Below are 21093 nucleotides of genomic sequence, written 5' to 3'. Positions count from 1 at the left end.
AGAATTGAGGCTTTTGAACTCTGGTGCTGGAGAAGACTCCTGCGAGTCCCTTGGACTGCAAGGCGATCAAACAAGTCAGTCTTAGAGGAGATCAACCCTGACTGCTCTTTAGAAGGCAAGATCCTGAAGATGAAACTCAAATACTTTGGCCGCCTAATGAGAAGGAAGGACTCACTGGAGAAGAGCCTAATGCTGGGAAACATTGAGGGCAAAAGAAGAAGGGGACAGCAAAGAATGAGGTGGCTGAATGGAGTCACTGAAGCAGTCGGCGTGAGCTTAAATGGATTCCGGAGGATGGTAGAGGACAAGATGATAGCAGTGTTCCAATATCTCAGGGGTTGCCACAAAGAAGAGGGAGTCAAACTATTCTCCAAAGCACCTGAGGGTAGAACAAGAAGCAATGGGTGGAAACTAATCAAGGAGAGAAGCAACTTAGAACTAAGGAGAAATTTCCTGACAGTTAGAACAATTAATCAGTGGAACAACTTGCCTGCAGAAATTGTGAATGCTCCAACACTGGAAATTTTTAAGCTAATGTTGGATAACCATCTGTCTGAGATGGTGTAGGGTTTCCTGCCTGGGCAGGGGGTTGGACTAGAAGACCTCCAAGGTCCCTTCCAACTCTGTTGTTGTTGTTGTTGTTGTTGTTGTTGTTGTTGTTGTTGTTATTATTATTATTATTATTATTATTATTATTATTATTATTATTATGAAGGCCTGGAGGAACGTTGTCCATGGGGGCTGCGATGGGTCGGACACAACTTCGCAACTAACAACAACAACAATGAATACTGAGCTCACAATGTCATTCACATGTATGCATTCTCCATGTTTCCTTTTAATGCTTCATTTCCTGTGACCAAATTTGGAAAATATGAGTCTTTTTCAAAATTTACCCCCTATTGTCAGATTTGTATGTGTGAGCTTTTGAGTCAGTAGTGCTACCTGGTAACTGCTCGTAGAAGAGCCTGCCGTTTTATCACCAAGATTATGGAAGTGGTTTGCCATTGCCTACTTCCTAGGGCTGAAACAGAGTGATTGGTCCAAGGTTGCCTGGCTGGCTTTGTGCATAAGACAGGACTAGAACTCATAGTCTCCTGTTTCTAACCTGGTGCTTTAACCACTAGAACAACCTGGTTGTATTGTTAGATAATTAGGAATCAAGAATTATTGGTGTTCTACTGTAGATCAGGCAAAGAACCGCTGGTAGATTTCAGGTTGTATCCTACTTGCCCATGGGCTAGATCAACTCAGCTGGTTTATATTGTCTAAGATTTTTATCACAATTCTCTTCCCCAGACAAAGTTTTTCATTCCTGATGACATCTTCTATTTTGGTTTCTGAACATTAAGATTAAGCCGTTCTAGCACTAAAGGATTCTGAGTTCATTCAAATTATTGATCTCTCATAGAAGTCTTGGGTTAGTCACTGTCTCTCACGATAACATCTTACTGTATTGACACAAGGATAAAATAAATTAGTGCCCTTTGGTGTTGCCAATATCCCTTGGAGAAATAGTAAGATACAATAGGGATTGATCGATTGTGCGCCATCAATTCTTAATGACTACACAGATAAACCTTCTGTGGGATGATCTATCCCTCAACATGGCTTTTCAGCAATTTGAATACTGCACCGGCTGCTGGTGTAATTGAATCCATCTACCAATCTACCTGCTGGTATCTCTTCCCTTTCTTTTCCACTTTGCCAGCATTATAGATTTTCGTAAGAAAGCTACCCTCTTCTCATAGGGCAGGGATCTGCAAACTTGGCTCTTTTAAGACTTGTGGACTTCAACTCCCAGAGTTCCTCAGCCAGCAAAGCAAAGCTGGCTGAAGAACTCTGGGAGTTGAAGTCCACAAGTCTTAAAAAAACCAAGTTTGCAGACCCGTCATAGGGTGTCCAAAGCAAGAAACGGCTTGAATGAAATTTAAAGGATTATCAGGGCATCGAAAGAGGGAAGCAACATTTTTTTAAACAAGCCTTCTTGGCACTGGTCTGGCAGAGGAATTCACTACAGACTTGCACTCAATCTTTTGCTTGTATGCATGTTTGTGTGTGTGTATGTGTGTGTGTGTGTGTGTGTGTGTAAAAGATAGATACAGTAGATTTCCATTACTTAAGATCACGGATGGGATAAATCTGGCATTCCTCTTGATCTCCTTTGCTATGAATCAGAGAATCCAGTGTTTTTGAGCACAGCTCCTTTCAGTGTGTTACCTGCTATGCAGTGATGGGTTTCAAAATTTTTTACTACTGGTTCTGTGCGTGTGGCTTGGTGGGTGTGGCTTGGTGGGTGTGGCATGGCAGGGGAAGGATACTGTAAAATCTCCATTCCCACCACACTCTAGGGGAAGGGTTTTTTTTTATTTGCATTTATATCCCGCCCTTCTCCGAAGACTCAGGGTGGCTTACGCTATGTCAAGCAATAGTCTTCATCCATTTGTATATTATATACAAAGTCAACTTATTGCCCCCAACAATCTGGGTCCTCATTTTTCCTACCTTATAAAGGATGGAAGGCTGAATCAACCTTGGGCCTGGTGGGACTAGAACCTGCAGTAATTGCAGGCAGCTGTGTTTTAATAACAGGCTATCTTACAGCCTGAGCCACCACGGCTCTTACAGCCTGAGCCACCACGGCCCATTGACCACTCTGTTACTGAACAGTAATTGCAGGCAGCTGCTGTTAATAACAGACTGTCTTACCAGTCTGAGCCACCAGAAGCCCAGTCTGGTTACTGCAAAATCTCCATTTCCTCCCGATCAGCTGGGACTCAGGAGGCAGAAAATAGATGGGGGCAGGGCCAAGTAGAGGTGGTATTTACCAGTTCTCTGAACTACTCAAAATTTCCACTACCGGTTCTTCAGAACTGGTCAGAACCTGCTGAAACCCACCTCTGCTGCTATGCTGAAGAAGTCTAGAATAATCAGTGGCATGTCGCTTTAATTTAATTTAATTTATTTGTCAATCATATATAAGATAACAGGTAAAAGTGTAAACATAATTTGGATACATGAAAAGAGTAAATAAAAAAGGAATATTAGGACAGGGACGGTAGGCAGGTTGGTGCGCTTATGCACGCCCTTTACAGACTTCTTAGGAATGGGGTGAGGTCAACAGTAGACAGTTTAAGCTTAAAGTTTTGGGGGTTTGGGGAAGAAACTACAGTAGGTAATGCATTCCAGACATTGATCACTCTGTTACTGAAGTCATATTTTCTGCAATTGAGTTTGGAGTGGTTTGCTTTGAGTTTGTATCTATTATTTGCTCGTCTATTGTTGTGGTTGAAGCTGAAGTAGTCATTGACAGGTAGGACATTGTGGTAGATAATTTTATGTACTATGCTTAGGTCAGATTGAAGTCTGTGTAGTTCTAAGTTGTCTAAGCCCAGGCACTGACTCTCTTAAAAAATGCCATTCCCCTTATTAAAATCTCTTAGGGCTGTAGCCTTTCATCAGGTAACTAGCAGTGAAGCTATGTGTAATTTTAAAAACAGTTCGGTTTTTTTTACAATGGCAAAGAATGCCATTTTAGGAAGATAGGACACTGATATAGAATTTAGACTAGAATAGAGCCGGAAGGGATCTTGGAGTGATGGGATTCACAATTTTTTTTACTACTGGTTATCCTGGGCATGGCTTGGTGGGTGGGGCAGGAGAAGGATATTGCAAAATCTCCATTCCCACCCCACTCCAGGGAAAGGATACTGTAAAATCTCCATTCCCATCCCATTCCAGGGGAAGGATACTGTAAAAATCTCCATTCCCTCCCTACCCCACTTACCTGCTTTCCAGCTCCATTCTCCTGTGCAGGGCAACAAAAGAAGACCCAGCCGATCAGCTGAGACCCGATCAGCTGGGACTCGGGAGGCAGCCAATAGATTGGGGGGGTGGGGCCAGTCAGAGGTGGTATTTGCCAGTTCTCCGAACTATTCACAATTTCCACTACCGGTTCACTAGAGCCGTTCAGAACCAGCTGAATACCACCTCTGCTTCTAATCCAGCCCCCTGCTCAAGCAGGAGAACCAATACCATTTCAGATAAGTGACCTTCTTCTTCTTGTTGTTGTTAGTTGCAAAGCTGTGTCTGACCCATCGTTCCTCCAGGCCTTCCTATCCTCTACCATCCTCTGGAGTCCATTTAAGCTCACGCTGACTGCTTCACTGACTCTATCCAGCCACCTCGTTCTCTGTTGTCCCGTTCTTCTTTTGCCCTCAATCTTTCCCAGCATTAGGCTCTTCTCCAGTGAGTCCTTCCTTCACATTAGGTGGCCAAATTTCAGTTTCATCTTCAGGATCTGGCCTTCTAAAGAGCAGTCAGGGTTGATTTCCTCTAATACTGACTTGTTTGTTCACCTTGCAGTCCAAGGGACTCTCAGGAGTCTTCTCCAGCACCAGAGTTCAAAGGCCTCAATTCTTTGGTGCTCAGCCTTTCTTATGGTCCAACTTTCACAGCCATATATTGCAACTGGGAAAACCATACCTTCTAGTTTCTTCTTAAAAACCTCCAGTGATGCAGCGCCCACGATTTCTGAAGGCACTGCTTAATTTTTAAGGAAGTTTCTCTTTAATTCCAGGTTGCTTCTCTCTTTGGTTCGTTTCCAGCCATTCTTTCTTGTCCTGTCCTCTGTTGCTGTGTAGAATAATTTGTCCCCCCTCTTCCTTGTGGCAGTCCCTCAAATACTGGAATACTGCTATCATGTTGCTCCTAATTCTTCTTTTCTTTAGGCTAGCCAAACCCAAATCCTGCAGCCATTCTCATAGATTGAGTTCAGCCATGCAGTCTGTTTAGTTTTGCATTTGATTTATGGGAAAAACGTTCTCCATTCTCTAGTCTAACCTGATTAGCAATGATTATTCAGGATTTCAGATAAGAACCAGTCCTTTGTGGAGAAGCCAGGAAGTTAATTTAGGGATTTCTGCATGCATCATATGAACAATACCATTGAATTTATTTCTTCTTATTCTAAAGACTATTCTTCCCAGCCATGTTAATAACTTGGATTTGACTTAGAAGAAAAATATTCCACAATCCCCTACATTTGGCTCAATAAATGAGACGTAGTAAAACTATGTGATCCAGTACCATGTTTTTTTAATCACTGCTATTTATAATTCACTATCACATAGCTTAAAATATATCTATAAATGGTCATTCATTGTTTATGCTGGAGGTGTTTGAATTTCTCAGTTCTCTTCACTCTGGGTTTAGTTACTTCCTCATCCCAATAATAAGATTTAAATTGACCACTGGCCAAACTTTTAATGAAGTTTTTTTTAAAAAAAGACAGAATCAAATCATAACCTGATTTTTGCCTGACTTCTGGAAACTTTTCTGTGCTAAATGATGGTTTAAAGTCTCTATCACTTAAGCTTAGATTCTTTTCTGCATGGGAATTTCTAACAAGACATTCAGTGTGGAATGATTGATAAGGCTCTGAATTCATATATTCTATTAGGTACCAGTCAGCCAGTACTAGTTGTCCCCTCAGTAAAGATTTGTTGCTTTTTGGGAAATTGCACAATTTACAAAACCTTCAGTACATTTTGCGTTCTAGGGAAATTCATGAAGGATTCAGAGTGAAGAGAGGGTTTCCTCCAATCTGTGCTGTTTTGTGTGTCTGCCATTTGTTTAGTAATTGCTCACATTTCTGATCGTCTTAATTTGTCCACGCACCCATCTGCAAACTGGGTGATGATGAAGCAATGAAATTTCCACTTTTTGGGGTGGGAGAACATATGCAGAATGCATACGGTCTGGAGGCAGGCAACCCCATGCCCCACCACAGATCAAGTGAATCAGACTCAGAGTCAGAATAGAGCGGAGAGGGACCTTGGAGGTCTTTTAGTCCAGCCCCTTCTCAAACAGGAGAGCCTATACCACAGGGGTATCAAACTCAAGGCCTGCGGGTAGAATCCAGCCCACAGGGTGCTTAGATCTGTCCTGTGGCACCGCCTTGGAAGCAGCTAAGGATCAGCCCACAGTGCCTGTGCCAGCAAAAGCTTGGGAGCCCATTTTTGCTGGCAGAGCACTCTGGCCATCATAGGCGCCCCCAACATGAGTGACATCATGTTGGCCACACGCCCCCCGAGGTCACACGCAATCCTGATGCACCCCTCAATGAAATCGAGTTTGACTTCCCTGCTATACCATTTCAGACAAGTGACTGTCCAGTCTCTTCTAAAAAACCTCCAGTGATGAAGCGCACCCACAACTTCTGAAGGCAAGCTGTTCCACTGGTTAATTGTCCTCACTGTTAGGAAGTTTCTTCTCAATTCCAGGTTGCTTCTCTCCTTGATTCGTTTCCATCCATTGTTCCTTGTCCTGCCCTCTGGTGCTTTTGGAAATAAATTGACCCCCTCCTCTTTGGGGCCGTCCTCTCAAAACCACAGATCAAATGGTTGTATGAAGAAGTCACTAGAAAAGTGCCAAAGCTGCCTGGTGAAAAAGAATTAGTAATTGATTATGAAGGCTACTTATTAGCTCAAGAATCAGAAATGCCACATCCCAGGAGTGTTCTGGAGCCGCATGTGGCTCTTTCATTCCTCTGCTTTGGCTCCTTGTCGCTGGTCGGCTCCACAATTGATAGGGCTTTCGGTTAGGACAGGTAGAGGAAAAAGGACACCGCACTAGGAGGAGACTCTATGGTGGGGGGAACCAGACTTCTGGTCAGCATAGGAAAAAGCATGCTATGTTAGGAGGAGACTCTATGGTGGAGGGAACAGGACTTCTGGTTGGCTCCAGAATTGAATGCTTGGGGGGCTTCTGGTTAGGACCTTTGTGGCTCTTTGAGTGTTTAAAGTTGCCAACCCCTACTGTATACCTTTCTACCCAGGGAATAACCATGGGAGAGGGAGGTGCTAATTGGATGGGCCAGACTTTGTATAAGTCATCAAATGGAAACATTCTTGAAAGTGGTTCCCCCCCCCCACCTCATTGTAGCCTACCTGATATTTAAATACCAGTCATTTCCCTTTAAACCAATACGTCACTTTAAATAAAGCACAAGTGGATTTCAGGATGGCCTCTTTAGATAATGAAAAGAGTTCATTGAGGAATAATAAGTTAAAATATGACAAAGGACCCTTTTTTTCCCCTCCCAATGCTCGTGGATTGGAAGACAGAATCTGCAGCGCAAGGGGAAAAGGAAAAAAATATATATTGTAAGGCGCTTTCCTCTTAATTGACACCTTTGAATCTGTCTCCCATCCATCATGTCGAGCTGCTTATGATAACAGACGACACATTATAAATATTACAGTTTCCTTTTACATCTGGGCAGCCTGATAATAAAGAAGATATGAACCTCAACTACCTTTATAGCAATTACAACCCATAGTCCTCTCCTCTCTCTTCCATCACCTGCCATGCTCTGAAAGGCAAAATGAATGCAGGCTGAGAGGTTTTGCTTGTTCCAGCCTGGGCTTTGTTTAAAAAAAACAAAAAAAAAACCCACCCACCTTGCATTTGTTTAGACTAAAGTAACACAGTTCTGGCTGTAATGCTGTTTTTATGGATTGCCTCAACTAATTTATCTACTTCTGTTCAGACTAAAAAATCTGGCCAATAAACACATTTGCAAAGGAAGCAAATAGATGTCCCGAGTCATGTGGATGCTGATCGTTTCTTCCTTTTGGAAAAAAAAAAAAGATTCTTTTTCCATTCCACAAGGAGTGTTAAGGTGCTGATAAAATGTCCACTAGCAGGGAATACTTGAGGCTGAAAAATCTTTGCCCATTGTTACCTGCTATGAAATAGAAATGGAAGTTTGCCTGCTTTGCATGAAAAGAAACAGGATGGGAACAGAGTTGAATGTTTTCTACTGGAAAAAAAAATCCTGTCTAATTTAATGTTAATTTTTTTAAAATTGTTTTTAATATGCATTTTTAAGAAAACTGAAAAGTGGGAGAGAATCTATTAAAGAAAAAGAAAATGTAAAGGGCAGTTGCTTACCTGGCTCAAAGCTGACAAAAATATGAATCATTCAGAAACGCTTATGAGGAAGTGGTGGGAGGGTTGCATCTCATGAATGAATACGCTAAATTGGCATTTATTCCCACATCTTCTGGGAAATTGCTTTTACTTTTGTATTGCAAGGAAGATATCCTTCTTATTTAAAAAAAAAATCCAAAGGGAGCCAAATGATGAAATTGTGAAGCTCTGAGCTTGGTTGTTTGCTTGTAGATGTTTCATTACGTAACTAGGCAACAACGCCATCAGCTTGAGTGAGTGTGGGGTTTGCTCCCTGTTAATATACAATAGCTTGCTGTAGGGAGCAAACCCATACTCATTTAGAATAGAATAGAATAGAATAGAATAGAATAGAATAGAATAGAATAGAATAGAATAGAATAGAATAGAATAGAATTCTTTATTGGCCAAGTGCGATTGGACACACAAGGAATTTGTCTTGGTGCATACGCTCTTGGAGTACATAAAAGAAAAGATACATTCGTCAAGAATCATAAGGTACAACACTTAATGATAGTCATAGGGAAACAGTCAATATAAATCTTAAGGATATCAGCAACAAGGTTACAATCATACAGTCATAAGTGGGAGGAGATGGGTGATAGGAATGATGAGAAGATTAATAGTAATGCAGACTTAGTAACTAGTTTGACAGTGTTGAGGGAATTATTTGTTTAGCAGAGTGATGGCGTTTGGGAAAAAACTGTTCTTGTGTCTAATTGTTCTGGTGTGCAGTGCTCTGTAGTGTCGGTTTGAGGGTAGGAGTTGAAACAGTTTATGCCCAGGATGTGAGGGGTCTGTAAATATTTTCACAGTCCTCTTTTTGACTCGCGCAGTATACAGGTCCTCAGTGGAAGGCAGGTTGGTAGCAATTGTTTTTTCTGCAGTTCTAATGATCCTCTGAAGTCTGTGTCTGTCTTGTTGGGTTGCGGAACCCAACCAGACAGTTATAGAGGTGCAGATGACAGACTCAATAATTCCTCTGTAGAACTGTATCAACAGCTCTTTGGGCAGTTTGAGCTTTCTGAGTTGGCGCAGAAAGAATATTCTTTGTTGTGCTTTTTTGATGACGTTTTTGATGTTGGATGTCCAATTTAGGTCGTGAGATATGGTAGAACCTAGAAATTTGAAGGTCTTTCCTGTTGATACTGTGTTGTCTAGTACTGTAAGTGGTGGTAGTATGGGAGGGTTTCTCCTGAAGTCTACTACCATTTCTACGGTTTTGAGTGTGTTCAGTTCCAGATTGTTCCGGTCGCAGCACGAGCCTAGTTATTCAATCTCCCATCTGTATGCGGATTCATCATTGTGTCATCTGCAAATTTTCACTGATGGCACTACCTAATTGGGTAATGAAATGCCTGCAAAAGAAACCTTAAGAGTTGAAAGTACCAAGGACTCCACATTTCAATACGGAACTGCATATATTCTCTTTTATTGCAAAAGGTGGAAATCCTACACAATTATTTGGGTCACGTAGCACATCCTACAATAACCAGTTCCCCACAAAGAGTTAGAAGTCAACTCTGGAGAAAATAATTAGTTAACCTTGCACACCTATTATTTTCACTTTTCTGCATACACAGTCTGGGGTAAAAATATCCATCGTCCAAAAATCTGACAGTGCCACTGTTGCAGCTTCTATCTCTTTGAAGACTTTCAAGTGGTCATGATGGATAATACAAAAGATGGGAAGGAATACTGAGGGGTAGAGCACTAATCTTTTTGCAGGGAAAATTATTATTATTATTATTATTATTATTATTATTATTATTATTATTATTATTATTATTATTATTATTATTATTATTTATTATTATTATTATATTTGTATACCGCCCATCTCCCGAAGGACTCTGGGCAGTTCACAGCCAATAAAACAACAGAAAACATATAATACATATAAAACAGCAAAAAGAATAGACAATTAAATTCAGTTGATGCCTTAAAACTTTTAAATACAAATTTAAAACCCCATTTAAACCCCTGATTTAAAAACCCCAATTTAAAACTACGTTCAAGCTAGTCCTGCTCTTCGAAACAGCAACGTCTTCAGCTCGCGGCGGAAGGACCTGAGATCAGGGAGTTGACGAAGCCCCAGAGGAAGCTCGTTCCAGAGGGTAGGGGCCCCCACAGAGAAGGCCCTCATGTAACTCATGTAGGGGATTTATTTTTAAAAAAACCTTGAGGTTTCCTTTTTCCTCCCAGTTTCTAATCCTAGAAACCAAGACATTCTGTCCCAGCTCACATTATTAACCTCACTGTTTCTTTTCTCCTCTGTTCTCCTTGGCCAATTTGTAGGTTCTTTGTAGTTTCAAAAAGGGAAGGCAAAACTCTGTGTGTCCTAACATGAAAACCAGTGGTGGGATGCTGCTGGTTTAACAACCAGTTCGGTGATCGCATGCTTTGTGCGAGCACAGTTTTACAAATACTAACCTTCTGTGTTACCACTTGGGAGTAACACAGCTGAGGCATGGCAATCTGTTCTGCCATACCAATCAGCTGAGAAGATAAAGGTAAGTAAAGCACAGGGGCAGGTGGACGGGCCGACCTGATCGTCAGAGCGAACCAGTTCGCTCCCAGCTGATCGTTGGAGCTACTGGTTCACCTGAACCGGTCTGAACCAGTAGAATCCCACCCCTGATGAAAACATTCAGCATTTTTTGCATCTGTGGAGCACATCAAGCACGTGAACAGAGATCTTTTTAATGATCAGTTGGTTCGTATGTTCCTGAGTGTAATGTATCTTTAAAAGTTTTGGCGGGAAAATAGCACGTTGCTGATTGGTTGAAGCCTCCGGCTAAACTGTATATAAAGAGAGGTTTTTCCCAGCACTGGCTGCTGGGTTCACCATATAGTAAAGAGCTGTTGTCACTATCCTGGTCTCCTGCCTCGTTATTGCCCGAATCTAACACTGGCGACGAAGGTGGGATCTCAAGGCTAAGAGCGCCAGGAAAAGAGCTGAACTCACCAGGAAGACGCGAACCCAGCAAACAAGGGGCGGAAAGCAGCGATGTCCGGCTACACACCGCCAGCGCCATTCGACCCAGCTAAGGAAAAATGGGGGTCATACATGGCTTGTTTCGAGTGTTTCCTCGAGGCGAACGAACTTCAAGGAGTTTCAGACAACAGGAAACGAGCATATTTCCTGAGCCACTGCGGTCCAGAAGTTTTCGACACCGCAGAATCCCTGGCGGAGCCAACGCCGGTACAGTCGGTACCGTGGCAAACTCTGCAGACTTTATTGAAAGCCCATTATGCACCAACGCCGTCCAAGTATGTGCAACGGTTCGAATTCGGGGAGCGCAGACAGCAAGAGGGCGAGTCCATCAGCGCATACATGGCCGCCCTGAGGAAAGCCTCAAAACATTGCGAGTACCGAGACTTGGATGAGGCATTGCTGGAGCAACTCATCTGCGGGGTCAGGGACATCCGTTTGCGGAGGCGGCTGCTGTCTAAAAGCAACCTAACGCTGGCAAACGCCTTGGACGAAGCCAGGGCTCACGAGATGTCTACCCAAGCGGCGGAAACCCTACAAAAGCCGCTCACACCAACGGCTGGTGCGAAATCAACCCCGGTCCACAACGAGGAGATCCAGGCTGAGTCGGATGGTGAGGAAGAGGAAGGAGTCTTCCACACCGGGAGGCCGGAGAAAGAAGACCGGGGTGACTGCGCAAGTTGCGGAGGGCAACACCAACGACAACAATGCAAATTTAAGGATGCGGTGTGTCGGCGGTGCGAAAGGAAGGGGCACATAGCACAGGCCTGTCGAGCGCCCCAAACTTCCCGCCAAAAATTCAAACCGGCCAATCAGAGCGCGGGAACGGCGAAGCGGCCCGTGAGTGGTCAGTTTAAAAAAGGCGCGAAGTTGAATCAGACTGTCGTGAGAGTGGGTCACGCATCAACACGCCTAGAGAAAAAAATCTTTACAAAAGCAAAGATTGAGGGGTGCCGTGCCGATTGGAGGTGGACACCGGCTCATCGATCACGATCATGTCCTGGGACAATCGTGAGAGCCTTACCCGCCATCGCAAAGCGCAAGCTGCAACCACAGAAATTAAAGGTACAAGACTACCAAGGGAATCGCATCCCTGTTCGAGGGTAACGTCCGTCCACGTCGAGTATGGACAATACAAGAAAACTCTGCCCATCACCATCGTCGATGGGACCCTGCCAAGCTTGTTGGGACTGGACTGGTTCCGAGCATTGGGCATGGGGTGACTGGAATCTTCAGAAACGAAGTCGACCTCAAAGACGCACTCATGAAGGAGTTTGGGGACGTTTTCAGAGACTGCCTGGGCAAGTACAAGGGACCCCTATCTCATTTAACTTAGACCCACAAGTTGCCCTATCCGTTTAAAGGCTAGGAGGGTCCCGTTAGCCCTAAAGCCCAGGATTGACCGGGAACTGGACAAACTAGTAAACCAGGAATTCTAGTGCCAGTTGACCATGCTAAATGGGAGACCCTATAGTCACCCCAGTCAAACCGGACGGGTCGGTCCGGATTTGCGCTGACTACAAGGCAACGCAACAAAGCATTGCAAAGAGTGCTTACCCCGTTCCGGTGGTACAGCACTTACTGCACTCACTGGGGCAAGGGCAGGTTTTTGCCAAGTTAGACCTGGCCCAAGCCTATCAACAGCTGCCCGTAGATAGCAGCACAGCCGAAGCGCAAACAATTGTGACTCACAGAGGGGCTTTAAAGTGTACCCGGTTACAGTTTGGGGTTAGTGTGGCTCCAGGGTTATTTCAGAACCTAATGGAGCGGCTGTTGCAAGGACTACCAGGGGTGGTACCATACTTTGACGATGTATTGGTGTCCGCTGAGAACCTGGAGGAATTAGGGATAAGATTGCGGAAAGTTTTGGCCATTTTCCGGTCTGCCGGTCTAAATGTTAAACTGAACAAATGCCAGATCGGGGTTGAATCGGTGGAATTCCTGGGTTACCGGATAGACAGGGAAGGGATTCACCCCACAGACAGCAAGGTACGGGCCATCAGGAAGGCCCCGGTTCCAAAGAACAAAACGGAGTTGCAGGCATTCTTAGGTCTGGTCAATTTCTATGCGGTATTTTTAAAAAATAAGGCAACAATTGCCGAACCGCTGCACAAACTACTAGCAAAGACAGCTGCGTGGTCTTGGGGAAAGGCGGAAGCTAGGGCATTCGAAGGGGTAAAGAATCTCCTATCTAGCGATAGCCTCCTTATTCAGTACAATGGCACGTTGCCATTAGTATTAAGCTGCGATGCATCTCCCTACGGGGTGGGGGCTGTGCTCAGCCACCGGCTGCCAAATGGCACAGAAGCCCCTATTGCATACTACTCCCGAACCATGTCATCAGCTGAAAGGAATTATAGCCAGCTTGATAGGGAAGCCTTGGCTATAGTCTCCGGAGTAAAGAAATTCCATGAATATGTATTTGGTCGTGAATTCGAAATCATCACGGACCACAGACCCTTGCTAGGGTTGTTGGCAGGCGACCGCCCAACGCCCGTGGCACTCTTGCCCAGACTGACCCGATGGACTATCTTCCTAGCGGCATATTCCTACAAATTACTACACCGGCCGGGAAAGGAATTAGGGCATGCAGACGCCCTGAGCAGATGCCCGTTACCAGAGACTATCGAAGACCCCACTCCGGGGATACCAGTTCTGCTAATTGACTCTTTGGACTCTGGCCCAGTCACATCCAAGGAGGTGGCTCGGGCTTCGTACAAGGACATTACAATAAGGACTGTAATTGGTTGGGTACAACGAGGTTGGCCCGCTGCGCCGGGCGAACGTTTCAAAGAATTTGTAAAAAAACGTGGGGAACTCTCAGCCCAAGGGGGGTGCCTGCTATGGGGGGATCGAGTGGTGATCCCAGAGAAATTGAGGGAAAAGGTATTGGAACTCCTTCACGAAGGCCACCCAGGGATCGTCAGAATGAAGGGTTTAGCGAGAAGCTATGTGTGGTGGCCATTAATGGACACGGAAATTGCTGAAAGGGTAGGGAAATGCCAGGCCTGCCAGGAATCCAGACCACTACCCCCAACGGCCCCGATTCGGGAGTGGGAGAGACCCCAGGGCCCTTGGTCTAGGATCCATATCGATTTTGCCGGTCCCTTTCACGGCCAAACCTTTCTGGTAGTAGTCGATGCCTACTCCAAATGGCTGGAAATCATCCTCATGAGATCCATGACAGCCGAGGCCGTGATTTCAGTCCTACGGCACCTATTCGTAACGCACGGGCTGCCCGACACGTTAGTCTCTGATAATGGCCCGCAATTCACGGCAACCCAATTTGAAGGATATTTGGCAGAAGAGGGCATCCGGCATGTCCTCTCGGCGCCTTTCCACCCTGCGACGAATGGCCTTGCAGAACGTTCCGTTCGGAGCGCAAAAGAAGCATTGTCCAGAATCAGGCCAGGCGACTGGCAAACAAAAATCGATACCTTCCTGGCCGTCCAACACAGAACCCCCTGTGTCACAACTGGCAGAAGCCCGGCAGAGCTATTAATGGGTCGGAAGCTCAGGTGCCCACTAGACCGCTTAAACCCAAACTACACACCAGACGGTTACAAAGGGGTACAGGGTAAAACAAGAGGGATGGCAGTAGGCGACCTAGTGTGGGCACACAACTACAGCGAGGGTCCGACCTGGGTAACAGGAAAAATCCTAGAGATAACAGGACCAAAATCATATCTAGTAGAGATAGAGAATGGCCGGGTATGGAAGCGCCACATAGACCAGATAAGGAAACGCATAACCGGTAAATCAGAAACAGACGAAACAGGCCCTGACTACCCAACGAATGAATTCACAACTGACTCAAACCCGTGGCAAACGCGAGACTTATCTGAGTTCCAGAAGGTCCAGCGACACCAACCGGCCCATCCTGAAGACAGCGGGGACGACTCTACAAATAATCCAGGGCCGGATGGCCTAGAGGAGGAGCTGAGAGGAACAAACAGTCCCTCCGGTCAGCTCGACTCACTCCTAGAAAGTGAATTGCGCAGGTCCGAAAGAGTCAGGAGACGCCCAGTCTACCTGCGTGATTACGTAGAGAAATAAGATGCTAATTTTAGGCAAATATTGGTAAAGTGTTTTCTGGGAGGGAAGGAGTGTAATGTATCTTTAAAAGTTTTGGCGGGAAAATAGCACGTTGCTGATTGGTTGAAGCCTCCGGCTAAACTGTATATAAAGAGAGGTTTTTCCCAGCACTGGCTGCTGGGTTCACCATATAGTAAAGAGCTGTTGTCACTATCCTGGTCTCCTGCCTCGTTATTGCCCGAATCTAACACTGAGCATCTTCCCAGATGTATGAAAAATAGTCTATCACAGAACAAGAAAACCACGAATGTCCCATATGGTAAGCTTGTCTTCAAATTAGTCCTTCTGTGTTGTAGGCACAAATTTTCAGGTATCCAAGGACCAATCTGTACTTTTGGCAGTACAAAGATGGGGCACCCACAATTTCAGGAAGAGATGACATTGTGCTAAACAATCCCTAGTTTCGTGGAGGGTGATTCCTCCAAGTCTTTTGGTTCAGGATTAAAAAGTACAGATAGTCCTCAACTTACAACAGTTCATTTAGCGACCATTCAAAGTTACAATGGCACGGTAAAAAAGTGACTTATGTCCATTTTTCGCACTTATGACCATTGCAACAGCCACACGGTCATCTAATTTACACTCGGATTCTTCACAACTGGTTCATGACGGTTGCGGTGTCCTGGAGTCATGGAACCACCTTTTGTGACCTTCTGACAAGCAAAATCAGTGGGGAAGCCAGATTCACTTAACAACGGTGTTACTAATTTAACAATTTAACAAATGTGGCAAGAAAAGTCATCAAATGGGGCCAATTTCTCACTTAGCAACAAAAATTTTGGGCTTAATTGTGGTCGTAAGTCAAGGACTATCTGTAGTCTTTTTTCAGTGGTGGGATTCAAATTTTTTAACAACTGGTTCAGTGAGTGCGCAATTTGCACTGAAAATGGAGCATTTAGAAGCTTAGCTGCTTACCTTCCAAGTCAGCAATGGTAAGTAGAAGAGTAAGGGGGGGATCAGCTGTGCTGTGTGATTGAGATGAACTAGAAAGCAGGAAATAAAGGACAGGATAGGGGCGGGGGTGGACGGGTGGGGCCAGCTGATCGTTGGAGCTACCGGTTTGCTCAAACTTGAGCCTGGTGAGATTCAAACTGCCAAAGGGCCTCTGGTGGCTCAGCAGACTAAGTCTGTCTGTTATTAACACAGCTGCTTGCAATTACTGCAAGTTCAAGTCCCACCAGGCCCAAGGTTGACTCAGCCTTCCATCCTTTATAAGGTAGGTAAAATGAGGACCCAGATTGTTGGGGGCAATAAAGTTGACTTTGTATATAATATACAAATGGATAAGACAATGGTGAAGTTGATGAAGTTCACGATGATGGAGATGATCATCAGTTGATGGACAACTGATGAAACTTCTTGGATGAGAAGTAAAACGTTTTATTCTTCTTCCTCAAGGAAAAAACCAGTTCAGTTGCCTTTTGAAAAAAAAACCCACCTGGTTCATTCTTTCATTTATTGTTGACAAAGAAGTCTAATGGAATAGAGGTTTAGGATACAGATGCTTTTAATGCCTAGTGAGATATGAAATAATTAAATTAGTTCATAAGGAATGCATTAGATAAAAAGTAATTCCCCCCCCTCTTAACTGTTACTGGAAGAAGGAATGAAGTAAATATCTGGCTGCTATTTTATTTCTTAGCTTCTCCAGATGCTGGAGGAAATCCAGAACCCATCTTAACTGTTGTTGTGACAATCTATAAAATAAAGAGAGGGAGAAAAAGGAAACCTTAAGTGGTTTCTTTCTTTTATGTGGTGAAACAGAATACTAGCCCATTTAATTGTCCTGCCTCCATATCCAAACATTATATGCTTTTGCAATTAAATTTTATTTCAAGATGAATCCTTTTATGCAAAAAAAAAAAAAAAGTTATGCAGCCCACTCACAACAAGCTTCACTTTGATTTAATGCTGGAGCTACAATCAGAACAGAGATGAACGCCCTGTTACCAAAAGATTATGATGAATGATAGTTTCAATTTCCATGTTGTTGGTTGGTTGGAGAAAGTCAAAGTTCAGCTGCATTCGGGAGGACCACAGATTCCTCACACTTGATTTAGGTTGATGATACAACAGAACAGAAAATATTGCAATAATGGGAGCTAAGTAAGTCAAAGAGAGTGTCAGTCAAGAGCAGAGATGTCAAACTCGATTTCATTGAGGGCCGCATCAGGGTTATGTTTGACCTCTGGGGGACGGGGTGGGGGTGGCCAGGGTGGGCGTGCGGCAGTAGTGGGTTCCTCTTACTTTTGCTACCGGTTCACAACCGGGAGCACGCACACATGCTCGCTTCGCTTACGTGCAGCACTTCTGCCCATGCTCAGAGCATCCTTGATGACGTCCGGACGGGTGGGTGGAGCCTCCTGCCACTGCCACTACCGGTTCGCCTGAACAGGGGCGAACCAGTAGAAACCCACCACTGGCATGTGGCGCTCCCACGTGCGGCCCTCCTGAGCTCCGTTTTTGCTGACAGAGGCACCGCGGGCCAGTTCTTCATTGTATCTAGGGTGGCCCCCCAGGGCAGATCTAAGCATCCCATGAGCCGGATTTGACCCGTGGGTCTTGAGTTTGACACCTCTGGTCAAGCGGCAGAAGAATAGATGATTCTTCAGCAAAACAGCCTGTAAGGTTGAAGAATATAAACTTAAAGATAGTCATTTCAAGGATCAATTATAAGCGTTTTAACTATGGGCTAGATCTTGCTTCTCATTTATTTTGAGGCTAATCGAGAAATAATATTGCAGCTACTAAAAATATTGTATTTAACAGCTGACACCATGAAACTGAGAGCTGATGATTAAAAGTGCAACTCAGCTACTATTCCTTAGCCATCATCTCCATTATATTATAACATTGCTTTTCAGTTTACAGGTAGTCCTCAACTGTTACAAGTTCATTTAGTGACCTGAAAAAAGGGACTTAATGACTGTTTTTCACACAACCCTTGCAGCATCCCCATGGTCATGTGATCAAAATTCAGATCAAAACTGGGCAGCAGCAATGTAGAAACAAGGCACATGCAAAATAGCAATAGCAACAGCACTTAGACTTATATACCGCTTCACAGTGCTTTACAGCCCTCTCTAAGCAGTTTATAGAGTCAGCCTATTGACCCCAACAATCTGAGTCAACCTTGAGCTGGTCCAGATCGAACTGCTGGCAGTCAGCAGAGTTAGCTGCAATATTGCATTTTAACCACTCTGCTACCACAGCTCCTATTGCGTCTGTTTCAATTATTGTGCACTAGATTTCTGTATATTGGAATGTCTGATCATAATTTCCTTGTTTGGACATTTTGACTTATTTCCCTTCCCTTTAAGATTTTACAGTCAAAAGTGTGTGAAGTATGCCTCATAAAGAATAGCGCTCCCAAGTTTTTGGAAATACTTGAAAGTTATTTTTTTTTAACCAATATGGAGGAAACCTCAACATCATGCTAACAAAAACTGATATTTTCAAAACAAGCATGTTGTGATATTTAAAGCAAGGAGAGACTTAACTGAAGCATGACATTTTCCTTGAAACATTGTGCAAATGTAGAAGTGAAAATATATGAGGTTAAAAATGAATACGGTATTTACTATGAGTTGTGTTTTCAGAATCACTCTAAAATTGAAGTAGCAAATATACAATATCTTTTGATTTGCCTTTGGGTTTAAAAAAAACTCCACCTATAACAGTGATGGCTAACCTTTTTGCCATTGTATGCTGGGGGGTGGGGTGGGAGGCACGTGCGCATGCCCACACCCGCGCCCTATTTTCGCCCTCCCCAGACTTCTAGAGAGGCTCTGGAGCCAGGTGAGAGAGAAAAACGTGCATTCTCCACCCCCACCCCCGAGGCCCTACGGAAGCAGGAAACAGTCTATTTCCCTACTTCTGGTGGGCCCAGAAAGCCTGAAAATCAGTATGCGGGCACCAGAGCTGAGCTCACGTGCCGACTGATATGGCTACATGTGCCATAGTGGCACGTGTGCCATAGGTTCGCCATTACGGACCTATAATATTGCTGCTTTGTGGGTCAGAAAAACAGCTGCAACAAAATGAGGTGTGTATAATAATTATTATTTGACAACTTTTTGGCCATTCAGTGTATGTTAAATTCATGCTTAGTAAACATGCTTTCTTTCAGCTTCTTTCTTCAGACTCTGGCATTGCAGGAGACACGGAGGATCAGTGGCAGGGGTGAAATGTTCCCGGATCGGACCGGCTTGCGTGATTAGGTAGCGATGGCGGCTGCTGGTTCGGAGGACTGGTAGCAAAAATCCCTGGCCCCGCCCCCCCTGCAGAGGTTTTTTTTTTACTTTTAAAAGCCAGTTTTGCTTCAGCCGAAACATGCCTTTAAAAGTAAAAAAAAAAAGCCTTTGAGGATCAGGCCCCTCAGCTGAGATTGGCAGGGATTTTAAACTTTTTTTTTAAAAAAATTAAAGGCTATTCTGGGGATCGCATCTGAGTTCCTCATCAGCAGAACCTTAAAAAACATGTTTTCTGTAGAAAACATGTAGAAAACCTCCTTTTAAGAGATTCTAAGGCACTTACCTTATTACTGATGGACCTCATGGCTTTTCTCACAGCCAGAAAGCTCCAGTTTCGCTTTCAGCACTAGACAGAACTAATCTAAATTTAGCTAATCTATTTCATCACTGAGTGATTAATACTGTCTGGCTTTCCTGGCTGAGGAACTCTGGGAATTGAAGTCCACAATAAAATAAAATAAAATAAAATAAAATAAAATAATAAAATAAAATATTTGTGCAGCTTTCTGAGATTTGGTATGTTTCTGTAGTGTTTCACTCTAACTCAGTGTTTCTCAATTGTGACAACTTGAAGAGGTATGGACCAATTCCCAGAATTCCCCAGCCAGCACAGCTGGCTGGGGAATTCTGGGAGTTGAAGTCCACACCTCTTCAAGTTGTCACAATTGAGAAACTCTGCTCTAACTATACAAACACATAAAATCTCAGAAAGCTGTATGTGGTATTGTGTGTGTGTGTGTCAGTTGTGTTGTGTATGTGTAAAGTGTAATTTTGAGCTTATTGTGGCTGTGTGAAGTGTGAAGTGCGAAGTGCAGCTGCTTTTACATTGTGTGTGAGTCAGTTGTGTTGTGTTGTGTTGTGTGTGTGTAAAGTGTGAAAGTTGATTATTGAGCTTTTTGTGGCTATGTGAAGTGTGACGTGCAGCTGCTTTTACATTGTGTGTGAGTCAGTTGTGTTGTGTTGTGTGTGTGTAAAGTGTGAAAGTTGGTTTTTGGTACCTCTTATTGTTTTTTTATACTTTGTTTATTATTTTTATTATTTATTGTTATTGGCCACGCCCACCCAGCTATCTGACCATCAAACCAAACCCACCAGTTAAGCCACGCTCATAGAACCGGGGGGGGGGGGGGGGAATTTTTAGATTTCACCCCTAATCAGTGGGTTTTCTCCTTGCATCTAATTTTTTAGGAAAGTACTTGGAGTATAATCTTTAATAGTGGGATTTAAATTTTTAAAATATTTATTTATATTTCACACTTCTTAACCACCTGCCTCAGGGAAGGGATCTGGGCAGTGTAATGTTAATATATAGTTGGTGTCCATGGATCAAATACTTCACACAAATTTCACATAATTATCAATGGAACATCATTATCAACAACAAACACACACGCACACACACACACACACACACACACACACACACACACACACACTTCTTTTCTTCCTATATGATTACAAGATGATGCAGATGAAAAAATGCAACAATTTAAAAGGATAGAGAATATCCTGTCTCAACATCCCTAGACACCAGATGTTTGCTTTGTGGGAGAAACCAAAATAAAAGATGTTTATCAAAGCTTTTGTTTTAGATGTTTGTGACAACTCAAAAACCATATTAAGTTGCATAGAGGATAATACCCATGAAAAATATGTCCCCAAGGTGCTTTTTCAACCCTTTCAAGAGGAAACTGGATTTTCTGGTGGTTTTTTTTTTTTTTGAAGACGCTTTGCTTCTCATCCAAGAAGCTTCTTCAGCTTGGAGCTGAAGAAGCT

This window comes from Ahaetulla prasina, chromosome 6 (genome assembly GCF_028640845.1).
Source record: "Ahaetulla prasina isolate Xishuangbanna chromosome 6, ASM2864084v1, whole genome shotgun sequence".
In the NCBI taxonomy this organism is placed as follows: Eukaryota; Metazoa; Chordata; class Lepidosauria; order Squamata; family Colubridae; genus Ahaetulla; species Ahaetulla prasina.
Note: the sequence above shows the minus strand (reverse complement) of the source record.